Genomic DNA, 14573 nt, shown 5'->3' on the forward strand with positions numbered 1-14573 from the left:
TGAGTGCCTGGAATGCCTGAGACCGTGTGAGGGAGCTGGATTTGCGCTAGTCTTGGGGGGAGCAGGACGAACGAATGTAACAGTCTATGTTGGGTTTCTTTAGTAGGGGAATGGTAATTGCTTTCTTCATGGGGGCGGGAAACAGACCAAAACGAAGGGAGTGAGTCACCAAGTTCACGTTGTGATCAGAGATTTCAGGCCACAGGGATTTAAATAATTTTCCTGGATGGGGATCATAGGGGTGGGGAGTCCCGTGGTCTTCCATTTGGAGAGAAGAGATTTGAATTGGCTGATGAAGAGAGGGGAGAAGCAGGGGAAGACAGGCAGTGGTGGGGTTAGGGTTAGAGTCCCAGAGAGGAATTGAAGAGGTGTGTTGTCGTTGGGGTGCTGTTGCTTGCAGTATTTTGCCTTAGAGTCCAGCTCTTGGTTCGGAAGACGTTCCTCCGGTTATCATAGGGCATTTGTGAAAACGTTATCACACATCCTGGAGTCATTAAATCCTTTTTTTGTTTATTAGGTGTCTCTGATTGTGTTTCTCATCTCTCCCAGCTTCCCTTCTGTTCCCTTCACCCTATTGTTAACCCTAGATAGGGCCAGCTCGGAATTTACTTCTCTGTCTCACATATGCTTGAAGGGGGATATGGAGATTTTGTTATTATTGGCTGTTTTTAAGACTGCACCAAATTTCTTTGAATGTATTCGCACCCGGGGAAGGGCGCTCAGCCAATCAGGTGGCTGAATCAGTGGGCGAGAATACACATTCTTCGCCTGCTGTACCCAGCCACCCGAGGCCCTTCCCCGGGTGGCACCATCTTCTTTTTTATTTGTATGTGCAGAGGCAACAGGTAGTTTCGCAGGAACGGCCCTCGCCGTGGCCATAGATTCGCTCGGGCCTACCTAGGCTCAGACTGGCAGGCCCTCGCCGCCCATGTCTGCCTGCCGATGAGGGGGTGAAAGTAATACTCTTCTACTCTAGTGTAATTGCAGTGGCTAACTGCGTATTCTGGCCCATACATATTTAAAGTAGTTTCAGCATACCGTTGATCTTCGGGTGGTACGAAAACAGACTGTGGTGCATTGTCGCGTAGGATAACGTCAGAAGTCACTGTCTCTCCTAACTATTATCTCTAAATATTCTGTGATTCTCTTTGCGGTGACTTGGTCTCTAACCATTTGCTAAAATGGTCTATCATCACAATAATGACCTTGTTTGATCTCCGTAGAGTAATACATGCTCCGAATATTTCATTCGCTAGATGTCACCAAGGACCTTGGGATACACGTAATGGAGTAAAGGGTACTTTTGTGATATTCTGCATTTTAGCTCAATGTACGCATGGCCCACAATCCCTTACCTTCCGCTCTACACATACATCCATACTTGGCCAGCAATACACCTCACTCATCTTCCTCTTTATTATTATCATACCTGGAGGGCCCTCATGCATGATCTGTATGATTGGCTGCATAGCATTAATGCATCCCCCAATGGTAGCTCTTCTTTAATGTCCTCGTACCGTCGGCAAGGGTCACACCTTAAGATTTTATTTGGTGACCCCTACTTGGTTCACTCACATATTTAACACAACTCTTTACTTCATACAAAGTTGTCATCAACTCTTAAATAGTCACAGCACTATCATGGCCTTCTCACAGAGAAGGGGATAACAAGTCCCTGGATGCTCTCAGCAACTGGAATTCTAGATAGAAACATCTGCTAAACTTTGCTTCCTGGTAAATAGAAATAGGCAGCTGGGGAGCAGGCGTAAGTGGATCTAGGTCACCTGGCCTAAGCCCTGCCCTCCTGGTGCCTTCCTGCTTTCCCCTCTTTTCCCTACTTAAGGAGCACTCCATAGGGTGACCAGGTGTCCCGGTTTTCCTGGGATAGTCCAGGGAAATCACCCCCATCGGGGTTTGCATGTTTGGGGGGTTACAGTAAGTAACACCGTAATTCTTTTTCACAACACTTTCAGAATTTTGAAGTTGGAGGTTTGGCTCGAACCCCCACCCTCTCAGGTACAATTCAGAACACTTACTGACTGTGCCATAGAGACTGGTTTGGAAATTACTGTACAGCAAGCCATGTAATATCAGTGATAGCAAACGCTCCTTTTGAATTAACATGCCACGATTCACAGACAAAACTGCACAAATGAGATTATATACAGTTTATAGAAAGGAGAATTGCTGGAAATATGGTTGAGGGGTGGTTGTGGGGGCGTGTTGGGGGAGGCGCGGTAATTGGTGGGCTGCAGTGGGGTAGTCCCTCTTTTATGTTGTTGGCCGTCCCGGTTTTTTGTCTTCAAAAAATCTGGTCACCCTAGCCCTCCAGCCTCTTTTCCTTTGCAGCTGGGGAGCAGGTGTAAGTGGATCTAGGTCTTCCTGGTTGCCGCTCTTTTTCACCACTTAGCAAGCCCTGCCCACCTGGTGCCTTTCTGCTTGCCACTCCTTTCCCTGCTTAAGGAGCCCTGCAGCCTCTTTTCCTTAGCAGCTAGGGAGCAGGTGTAAGTGGATCTAAGTCACATGACCTAAGCCCGCCCACCCGGTGCCTTCCTGGTTGCCGCTCTTTTTCACCACTTAGCAAGGCCCGCCCACCTGGTGCCTTCCTGCTTGCCGCTCTTTTCCCAACTTAAGGAGCACTCCAGCCTCTTTTCCTTTGCAGCTGGGGAGCAGGTGCAAGTGGATCTAGGTCACATTGCCTAAGCACTATCCACCTTCTTAGCCCTGCCTCTTACTTCCTGCTCTTAACTCTTAGATCAACGGCGTCTCTTCCCCGGGTGTCCAAAGCGAAAGGCAGTCAAAGAAAAGGGCAGTTCCTGTTTGGACCTGTTCGGACTAGGAGGACCCAGGACCCAAACCCCTGCTAAAACAGCAGGTAAGCATGCACCAACATGTGTTTACACCCTCTGTCCCCACCGGCCATCCCCACCCTCTCTGGTCCCCCTGTGTTGTTCCCTTGTGCCCCCCCTTCCCGCACACAGGGGTCTGTCCTGCTACATTCTGGTTTCGCCATCACCGTCTTGTGGCCAATGCTGGATTTTACTTTTATGGACTTCATTGATTCATGGTGCATCACTCTTCTCAACTCTCATGCTGGACCTCCTTTGCATCTTGTACTCATGGTGACCCTGAATCATGCTTTTCCCATCTTCATCTTGTAGCCTGGCTTGCAACATTATGTGTTACTACTGACTTCTGCAGTTGTATTTGCTCTCCCCTCTTGCTTCTCCACTCTTTTTGACTGCTTACTCTCTGTTCTCTCCTCCCCTCTCCCTTTTCCTATCTCCTCCCTTCCTCCCCTTACTTTCTTCTACGCACTTACTCTATCAGAATTGTCCCTGGACCTAGTATGATAGCAACCTCGTCTGTCGCTCACCCATCCCCTTACTGCCCCCCCCACCCCTCCAGCACTATCTGAAACGTTATCAGGCCTAGTACGGAGGCAGGACAAATTTAACTGGATGCCATGGTTTAGGGGAGGAGTTATACAAAATAAAATAAATAGAAGAAGGTCCTGTGTCAGAGGCAGTGGTCTCATGAGGTAAGTACTGGGACGAGGAAGAGTGGACACGGAGGTAATGTAATGTGGTGTTGCACATGGATTGAAATGGTTAGCAATGCAGTTGCTATAGCCTAGATTGAAACCATGAGTTATTTTGACAAAATAAATATGTATTTCAAAACTAATGTTTGTGCTAGAAATATTTTATTGATAAAAAAGAAAGCTAAACCATGTTGAACGTTAAACACCAGCACAATAATTGCCATTTGTATATGATTAAACCTGTCCTTCAAAGGCATCCTGAAAATTCCATCTACTTATATGGCTCTTGCATCGACTGAATTCCTAGTTAAAAGCTTACACCACACACGTAAGAGAGACGATTTGCAGCATACACCAATTAGTATGTTAATGTTAAAGGAGATTTGTACCGCACACTATCACCACCGGAGTGGTCCCCTGGCGCTCTGGCAGCTCTGAAAGAGGAAGGGAAGGGGTAGGTTAGTAGGAATGAGCTGGAAAAGTGCAAGATAGCAGTGATGTGCTGTTGGCAGCCTCAACCCGGTGGGTCCGTTGGCTGGGCTTGGGGTGTTTTACGGTCAGTAGTCGTCGTGTGCTGTTGTGCAAGTCTATGTGTGGTTTGTTTTGTTGTTGCAGTGTAGTGAAGTTTGTGCGGATTGCTTCGTTTTAGGCTTGTGGTTGTGTTTGGTTAGAGTTTGAGAGGTGTATGCAGAGGGAAGAAATTGTTAGTGGATTGGTTAGTTGGCATCGCTGTCCGTGTAATTATGCCTGGGTGTGATGCTTGCTATCCTTCACTAATCCATCGGGGTATGGCAGTTGCTAATTTTTAATATTCTGTCTAGATGTGAGGTAGGCTAGTGATCATGATTCCATTCAGGTGTTGCACTTGTCATCATTCACAGTTTCATTTAAGTGTTCTAACATTCGCATTACTATCTAGATGTGACGCAAGCTAAGGTCAAGAATTCCATCAAAGTGTGGCACTCTCAGAATCTGTAGGTTTGTCACTCACACTTTCCTTCCCACTAGCCCACTCCTCACCTGATGATTCTGTGGGGTTCTTTACGGATTCGTCTGATGAACTTTCCGGCTTTTCCCTCCAGGCTGTCTTTGTCGTTGTCTTGACGATCTTATTCTTCTGTTTGACGAAATAGGAGCGAGCTCCCCCGGAGGCCACCTTGCCTATAAGCAATTAACCCGGCAGCGGGGAACTCCGGGGAGCCCACCCCAAACCAGGGAAAAGCCTTGCCGAAAAACCCTGGAAGATTGTGTAGCTGTAGCTGCCAGGAAGTTTTTGGCGTGTGTCCGTACTTCAATAACCAGCATGCACTGGTAAGTGTTCTTTGTGAATAGGTATTATGGTCCAGTGCGGAACAGCACAAACAGTACAGTACTCCAAAGAACTTGGACAACGAAGAGTTCCCAGCAAAAAGGCGTCCGATGGCAAATAAGACGCTGAAGCAGGTGTGAGTATTAGAAGGCAGCGCAGAGCGCGTAAAGCAGCGGAAGCAGATAACAGACAGGAAAGCGGAACATACGGGAGTAGGAAACCGCGAACAGCGGTAACGGAAAGACACGGGCAGACTAACAGGTAAGGAAGGCACAGGAAACACAGAGTAACCACTGGAGGCAGAGCACAAGCGAGGTGTACTCACGTCGGCAGCAAGAAAGTTGCAACGCACAGGTGTTCTCCTTTTTCCGGTACTTGTAGGCAGTACAACAGAAAGACTAGACCGCACCTTGCAGTTACTCGGAGTCTAGTCCTTCTTCCATATCGCCCATCTGCTCCATACTTTCCAAGGGCGATATATGACAGGCACATGCTAACATTCATAATCCTGTCTAGATACGACACATGCTAGGGTCAAGAATTCCATCTAAGTGTGGCACATGCTAACACTCATAATCCTGTCTAGATACAACACAAGCTATGGTCAAGAATTCAATCTAAGTGTGGCACATGCTAACATTCACATTTCTATCTGGATACGATGCAAGCTAGGGTCAAGAATTCCATCTAAGTGTGGCACATGCTAACATTCACATTTCTATCTGGATACGACGCAAGCTAGGGTCAAGAATTCCATCTAAGTGTGGCACATGCTAACATTCATAATCCTGTCTAGATACGACGCAAGCTAAGGTCAAGAATTCAATCTAAGCGTGGCACATGCTAACATTCACATTTCTATCTGGATACGACACAAGCTAATCTTGATTGTTCTCTTTAGGTGTGGCAATAGTTAACATTGGCTAGTATGTTAGTGCGTAATGCAATGCAACATTTACAGTGCAGCCAAGAATGGATTTAGGCTGGTGGTCACAAATCTCTATAAGTATGCATGTTGTAATTTTATGGCAGTCTACATTATGGAGAGTTAAGGTAGAGTGGCGAGGGCTTTCTGGAGTAGAGTGATTGCTCTACACCCCACCCATGCCACACTTACAGTTTTGTTGGTGTCTGTTCACTGCTGGCTTCTTTTGCTTCCCCTGCTGACACCTGCAGACACATCTTGGTGTAGGAGCCGCCCTTTGCCTTGGGGTCCTTAGCCGAAGGGGCTGCCGGGCAGAGGGCTGCCCTGGGGGGTTCATATATGAACAAGGATGGACCAATCAGGGCTACGGGGAGGCAGGATTACAGGACCAGGAAACGGGGAAGGCATGGGAGGGAGGGAGGGAGGGAGTGAGGGAGGGAGGAATCTGCATCCTCGCACTACGTGCTTTTAAAGCACTGACAAATATTCTAGATGGCTGGCTGGGAGCATGTGGGCTAAATTGAACTCACCTCGCCTGGGGTATTGTGGATAATGGCGCTGGTATCTCGGTGCACGCCGGTGTCTGCATGGAGGTAGGAAGGCCAATCAGGGCCACGGGGAGGGGGGATTCCAGGACCAGGAAACGGGGAAGGCATGGGAGGGAGGGAGGGAGCTGCATCCTCGCACTACGTGCTTTTAAAAGCACTGACAAATATTCTAGATGGCTGGCTGGGAGCATGGGGGTTAAAGGATAGTTCCGGGATTTTTTTTTTATTGTCCCTACGGTTCGGCCATGTGTTTTTAAGCATAACTCGGTAGATCGTAGAAAACTTTCCTATGGACCTTACCCGACTTTTCGTCCATTAACGCACTCGAAATCAGCCGCCATTTTCTGATAATCCTATCATTTCCCCCCATCGCCCTGGCTCACCTGCTTTTGCGGCACTAAATCAAATCCCCCGCCCCTGAGCCTGACATCAGCAGACGCGTACCGCCCATTTCCCAACGCCAAAGCACGTTTCGTGTCAGCAATCGCTGCGCCTCAGCTAATGAAGTGTCGCCATGGAAATGGCAGGACGTCTCTTTCCTCAATAAGTATAAACACACCGTTTCACAACACACAGCAGCAGATTTTCGATTCCATTACTCTCTGTGTGTTACTTTGAGTATTCTGTGACTCATTTCTGTGCTCTGGTCAGCTACCTTCGCCGCTTCTAGGCCTTGTGAACACCTGTACCATCTCTGTAAATTATTTTACTTTCTTTACCACACAATGGCTACAATAATGCTGTATATGTACGAGCCCGAGTACACCGAGGAGGAACTACTGGAAAGGCAAGCACGCGAAAACGATGGGGATTCGGACGGCAGTTGGGAGGACCAGTCAACGGATGAAGAGCCTGGACCATGTCGCATGGACGGCGTCTCCACCTGGTGCACGTGCAATCGGTGCGAGCTAATGCCAACTGAGGAGGAGAACTGCTGCTGCCGTGAAAATTCCGGGTGCTTGGCCTACATTTCGGAAGGCGAGCCAAGTCCGCAATGCATCACCGATCTGCCAGAGTTCAGGGAAGCCTGCCTCTCACGGACCGTGTTGAGGATGATGATGGTGCTTATGCACGAACTTCGCGGCACTGTTCGTCCGCGTAATCCGAGTAACGAGTAAGTATACTCTGGTTTTGATGTCAGTGATGCCACTACTATGTCATGGTCGTCTCCCACATATAAAATTACATCTACATATCATTCGAATGCATGTAAATTGGTTCCATATTGTGCATTTTCTAGATAGAATTTTTTTCAAAGCAGAATGACATTGTTTACCTGAATCGACAGTGATAAGAAAGTTTTGTCATTTTAATACAGTTTGTATCTTTCATTTTCACAGGTGGTACAGGCTGGTGGCCTATCGTTGCTTCACTTGGTGGCTTCACGGGAGGCTCGGACACCGCGTTCGGAGAGTAATACCTGCCTGTGCGGTACTTGCCATTAGACAACATTTCCCCAGCGACAGTGGACAATACCGCGGATTTTCCCTGGATGTGCTGCAACCGGAACTTTACAATGTGTAATGTTTATTATTTATGTTCAATTGAAATTAAGATCTAAAATAAAACCCAACATATATTTTAACAATGGTTGTTTTGATTTTTTAAATGAATCTAGTGTGTCTCCATTGAATAGTCCTCCTGTGCCTTGTCTTGTCACACCACATGTCTCCGGCCAGCATCCTCCCTCACGCTGGCCGCCCACCTTCAATCCATATTTTATTTTGCGGGTTGGCATCAAGCCTCCCGGCCTTGCCACCTCCCTCAAAAATACTTACAACACCACTTTGTTCAAGCGTTGGCAATAAAAGGAAGGCCGTTGGATTTTATTGATACAAAACATGGTTATAGGTAAATAATCAATATGGTTGATCATAATAAATCATCCTTTTGGGCACCGGGTACAGAGATGACCCCCTCTGGCCCGTGCCGCCTTGCCACCACAGGCCAGCCTGCTGCTGACTAACTGCCTAGGCATCCAGGGTCTCCAGGGTGAACAGCACCCATATATTCTCCTGGGAGGCTGAGGTATTTATAAACTCACCCCCCTGCCTTCCATGTACTAGATCCTTCAGCCTGCCTCTTACATGCAGTTAGATGGCCTCTCCTTGGTGAGGCCCTGCGGCAAACGAGTCTTGTCTGCACGACCCGCGCCCTAATCCACACACCTCCCCCGCCCTATCAAAGGCAGTTCGCACCGGGGTACTTGCGCTGCCAAGTGGAGCAGTCAGGGAGCGATAAAGGCCAAGAGGTGCCAAAGACCATGTACACTTCAAAGTGGTCTATAGAGCATGGGTTGTTGTTCCCATGTCTACCTCCAGACCCCGTGTCTCCTGCCAAGCATCCCCCCTCACGCTGGACGGCCCCCTGCAATCCACATAAGTGTGTCTCCATTCACGAGTCTTCCTGTGTCTTGTCTGCACGACCACCGCCCCAATCCACCCCCCGCCCTATCAAAGGCAGCTCGCACCGGGGTACTTGTGCTGGCAAGTGGAGCTGTCAGGCAGCGATAAAGGCCAAGAGGTGCCAAAGACCATGTACACTTCAAAGTGGTCTATAGAGCATGGGTTGTTGTTCCCATGTCTACCTCAAGACCCCGTGTCTCCTGCCAAGCATCCCCCCTCACGCTGGACGGCCCCCTGCAAACCGCATAATGCCACGACATATACACGTCATTCATTCACAAACACACCCCTGTTTCGAATTCTTTATAACCCACTTCATATTTCTAATGAGCACTTCTTTGCGCTTTGCTAGTCAACCCGTGAAGGTGCTGGTTATCTGCTCTTCGTCTCTGTGAACTTCCGTGACCACTTCGAGGAAACTCCTCAGTTTGCAACCTGTGAACTGCTCCCTGTTCTACGACAAAAAACTACTCTGATCCCTGCATCTAACTGTTTGTTCGTGAAGGTAAGGCCATGTACCATAATCATTTTGCGTCCAATTTCTTTTCGTTCAAGACAGTACATGCAAGGAACTAGTCACATGTTCTGAGTTTACATTGGTATTCATAGAGAATTGTTGATCTTTACTTTTCAGAACTTTCCACAATGCCTGCCTGTTCCATTGGCGGTTGCCCTTCGAAGACCCATAATGAATCTGAAGGTACTATAATGCATGTTTTCCCTAAGACAATAGATCAGATAAGAGAATGGGTCCGATATTGCGGATATCCACCGTCTGAGCTTGAAAGTAGAGTCCTAGAAGTCTTTGCGGACAAGAGGGGTGATCGATACCGCATCTGCAGCAGGCACTTTACCTCTGACATGTACTCCACATCATTGCTAATAAAGAAGAACACACCGCGAGCGAGGCGAAAATTGCTCTCAACCGCTATTCCCACTCTATTCGTCCACATCCCTCCACTGGTGAGTCAAGTTTACGTATTTATCTCTCGGCCTTGCGGTAGTGTGTAGCATTAGCTAACAATAATTTCCCCATTCATGTATCCACTCAATATGAAGGCGGAAGATTCTCCATCCGTGTCGTTATTGCAGTAATCAGCCACTTCAAGCGCCTATCGGGTAATCTTACTTGGCTATTCTGCCACTGACTTGTTTTAGGCATGTAAATCAATAGTTTTAATTTATCGTGTAATTATTTTACCTAATGGTACACCCTTGTACTCGTCCTCTAGTCTTTCTTTTCAGTTATAATTATTGTTATCCAAAATAATGCAAGTACTGTCTTTCAGGGAGATGCTGAGGAGTCCAACGTATTGACGACTACCGTTGATGTCACTCAGATGCTCGAGGTACGTTTCCGGACAGTTCCATCGATGGAGATCTTCAGATCTTGCATTCTTGTAGCGTGATTGTTACACACAATGTTTCTTTCGTTTTTAGCCATTGATATGTCCTTCTGTCGACGCCCTCCTATGTGTCTTCTTTTTTCAATATTGTGTTCATTACTAATGAAAGTCCTATGTTTCAGGGAGTCGATGGAGCATTAGTCCAAGAAGAAGGGGGAGCATGCAGTTACGGGTTGGCGCAACAGCTTGCAGAAGTGTGCACCGCAGTTACATCGTCCCTTGATGTTCTTATGCATTTCGAGGTATGGATACTGACAGTTCGATCAAGCGAAATCATATGACGTGATTACATCCGCTATACTTCCTTCTTTATTAACGCAAGTACTATGTTTCAGGGAGATGACGGAGCTTCTTCTACAAGAACATCACCCCTAGTAGTTGATGCAGATCTCTGGGTGGTGACACTTCCAACGATCGAGCAAATCGAATCATATTTAGATATCCATTATTTATTTTAGACAACTGATCATTTGTGCAGGTCTATTTAGATGAGCCGTTGACGCCTGCACAAAGTTTCTGTTCTTTTTATCAAAATAGAAAACCATACTAATGCAATTACTGTGTTTCAGGGAGTTACTGAAGCATCATCTTCAATAATATAATCAATGGAAGTCTATGAGGAGCCCGAGGTATGGATCTTGACAGTTCCATCTAACTAGATCAACTATGCGTGAATAATTGTCGTTTGAATGTTCTACACAAAGCGTTCATTCGTGTTTTGCTATTGAGATGTACGTGGGTATTGGTCCCCAAGTACATTTTGTGTTTTCGATATTATTATACATACTAATGAAAGTTCTATGTTTCAGGGAGTCGATGGAGCGTCAGTGCGTGATGGATGTGCTTATCATGAAAATATAGTCGTTGCAGCGCAAGAGGAAGTGGAGACATGCACACACGAGTCGGAGCAACAGCGTCCTGATGTTGAAGTTCGAGGCAAGAAAGTTTCAAAGAAAAGAAAGCAAAAGAAGGTTAGTGTCCTGGTCACTATATTATGTTGTTTTTCACTGTTAATAGTTCAATACTGTAAGTTGTGTTTAAACTGAACATCCCTTTTCCAATCTGTCCTCTGGTTGCGAGTGGGTGTACGAACTAGATCTACACAGACAGTGAAGCGAACGAGAGATATTGCTTGTCAAACCTTTTGGCAGGGACTTGAGACTGGAGATGCATCGTGCCAATGGGAAGAATATGAAGTGATTGACAACGGAGCTATACCACATCCAGCCATTGATAGTGAATGTCCTCCTGGTAGTTCGGATGCAGTCGGAGATCAATTCACAGAATCCACACCCGCAAAAACTAAGACCGCGAGAAAGTTGAAGAAATTGTCTTATTCACCCATCGCCGGAGAAGGAACAGATGTTGCAATGGAAGAGAATGAAGTGGACGACAATGAAACACCATCAATATCACTGAACATAGCGGAAGACGATATCAGAGATTCTACCTTTCATGTGAGTGACATGTCCTCAACGTTACAGGCCGAACCAGCTGGGATGCAGAGTGACAGTATAAGGAAAGAGGCCAAATTCATTGTATTCGATAGTTGTTTGATTGATATTATTATTCGGATGAAATGTGGGCATTCGGTTGGTGGGGAAGTATGTGGGGAGCCATTGATTAATGTGACTCGTGCAATTCGAGGCACTAACCTTAAAATACATGCCACCTGTACAAAATATCATCCTTTCTCATGGTCTGCACAACCCATGCTGGGGCAACTGCCAGCAGGCAATCTACTTTGTGCAGCGGCTGCACTTTTTAGTGGTTCAAGTTTTAAAAAGTTAGAGTCTTTCTTTCAGTTTGTGGGAATCCATTTCATTGCGAAAACTCAGTTCTACAAATACCAAACCGATTATCTATTTCCCGCCATTAGCGAAGCTTGGAGAATGGAAAAAATGTCTATTGATAGTACATTTGCGGGCAAACGGTTCAGGCTAGCCGGTGATGGACAGTGCGACAGCCCAGGATTTTCAGCCAAGTACTGCACCTACCACTTTCAGGACATGGAAAGTAAGAAAATTGTGAGTTCGGTGGTCGTGCAGGTGTCACAAAGTACATCCTCAGTGGCCATGGAGAAAGTTGGCTTTGTAGCATCATTGCAAGAACTACAATCGCGGGGAATGGTGATCGACCTGATAGCCACAGACAGACACGTTTCAATTGCCAAGACAATGAGAGAAGAGTACAAAAATATAAATCACCAATTTGACGTTTGGCATCTTGCAAAAACAATCAATAAAAAAATGTCGGCTGCTGGTAAAAAAAAAGATATGCAAGGTATTTCACAGTGGTCCAAGTCAATCAGCAACCATCTTTGGTGGAGCTCAAAAACATGTGGAGGGTCGTTGAAAATTCTACTGGAAAAATGGCGGTCAGTAATGCTACACTGTACCAACGTTCACCGTTGGAACACAAACCAACATTTCCACAATTGTGAACATGGCCATTTGTCCACAGAGGAGGCACGGAAGAAGAAGTGGTTGATTCCTTCATCACCCACTCACAAAGCCATTGAAAAGATTGTATTTGATAAAACTATAACAAGAGATTTGAGGGGACTCACGGAATTCTGCCACACAGGAGATTTGGAGGTGTTCCACAATATGTGCCTAAAGTACAGGCCAAAAACGATTGCATTTTGGCATGGAGGGCATGATAAATCGGACTCTTCTAGCGGTCTTGGCACATAACCATAATGTTGGCCGTCAACAAAGTAGGACGACCGGAACTTTAGGGACGCTTCGCTACAATAAGGCCTTCACTAAAAGAAGTAAACAATGGGTGATCAAACCAGTGTTTGAGGATATGCAATATGAGTTTATTGAGAGACTTATTGTTGACGTCCTAGATAGGCACATAAATGGAGTTGTGAACGAACCTGTGCAGGGGACAACTGCATTGCCACCCAACATTGCCTCTGTTCCATGTCCACCTAAAGAAGAGCTCATTGAGAAATACACATCACAGTTTAAATGATTGTAATTTGATTGTCTGTTCTCTCGAGTCTCCTCATGCCGCAGGCCCATTGAATATGTGTATCTATGTAATGTGTAAATAAAAGTGATTGCTCAGTGTACATGCAATGTGTCTATCCAACCTTGTTCATTTGCGCATTAAATTAAACCAAACAGTAATATAAATCATTTTTCAAAAAATATAGAATGTCTCCGTATTTATGGTTCTCTGGGGCTGCAAAGCACGCAGACAAAATGCAAAGATGGAGTGTAAATTTCAAGTCCTGTGAGATGGCCTTACACTGAATGTAGCTAACTAGGAATGTGTGCTCGTTCAAAGTGAAGGTCAGCTGCTTTGATTTTTTGCTCGGGTGCCAGAATGGCCCACGACTCAGTATAAGGTTCTATTGTTATTTGTCCTTGACAGGCCGGGACCATCCCGAAAGACTTCTTTTTGGGGGTGTGGGGCAATAACGTAAGAAACGATAATGAATATAATTTCAGAAACGAAAGCCATTTAATGTTCGTTCATTAGAAGAAATAACGTCGGCATAGAAGGAGTGGTATTTCGGGGCTGCCCTACGCACAGACACAATGGAAAATGCAAATATAATGTAAGTAACTCTTTAGATGAGTTTATACCGCAATTTAATTACTATACAGTAGCTTTAAAGACGGGTTAAGTTGTACTTGTTCGTTCTATGTGGCATATTGTTTTGTACCGCGCACTATCTTGAGGAGAACCATCTCCTTTTACGGAAGCACCTCAAAACCTTCCTCTTTGCTTCTGCTTTCTCTCTCCCTCTCCCCTGCTACAACTGGTCCACTGTCTGCGACCTCGGTCCTGGGCCCTTCCACTCTCCACCTGCACTGCCTCCCTGTCAACCCCTGCACTGGGGGACTGTCTCAGTATCCTACAGCCCCCCCTTGACGTATAATACCCAGTTGCACTGTCCTAGCTATGAAATAATTTCCCGACCTAATATATAAAATGAATAATTTTAATAAAGATCTGATGGTGAGACTAATTTCATTTTTTATGTTTTTCAAACAGGTACATCATCCATTATTGCAGGTGTCACGAGTACCAGACACCGGCGGATGGGTTTTTTAACCGCCAGTTGCTTCTCCGCGTGAACAACGTTACCACCCTGACCATTTTATGGGACGATCGCCAAGTACAAGTATGCCCTTACGCGGTACTAACGGCTAGATGCAACATACAGACCGTTGTGGTGGCCTAGTGCCTCGTTGTTGGAACACCCATGCGATTATCAGTGCGACCGAAGAGCTTATTTTATCGTAAACCAACACCCTGCATACTGCACACGAACATCGCTTGCCTCAAAACGAACTATTTTGGATCGAGAGCAAATAAAAATGCAAATCGCTGAATATTCTCAAAACATTAGATGTCAAATAAATGTACTTTGCCAAATGTACAATCTTGCCGTTTGCTTTTAAACCACAGTTTCA

Source organism: Ambystoma mexicanum, chromosome 1p (assembly GCF_040938575.1).
Source record: "Ambystoma mexicanum isolate Mex_15411 chromosome 1p, UKY_AmexF1_1, whole genome shotgun sequence".
In the NCBI taxonomy this organism is placed as follows: Eukaryota; Metazoa; Chordata; class Amphibia; order Caudata; family Ambystomatidae; genus Ambystoma; species Ambystoma mexicanum.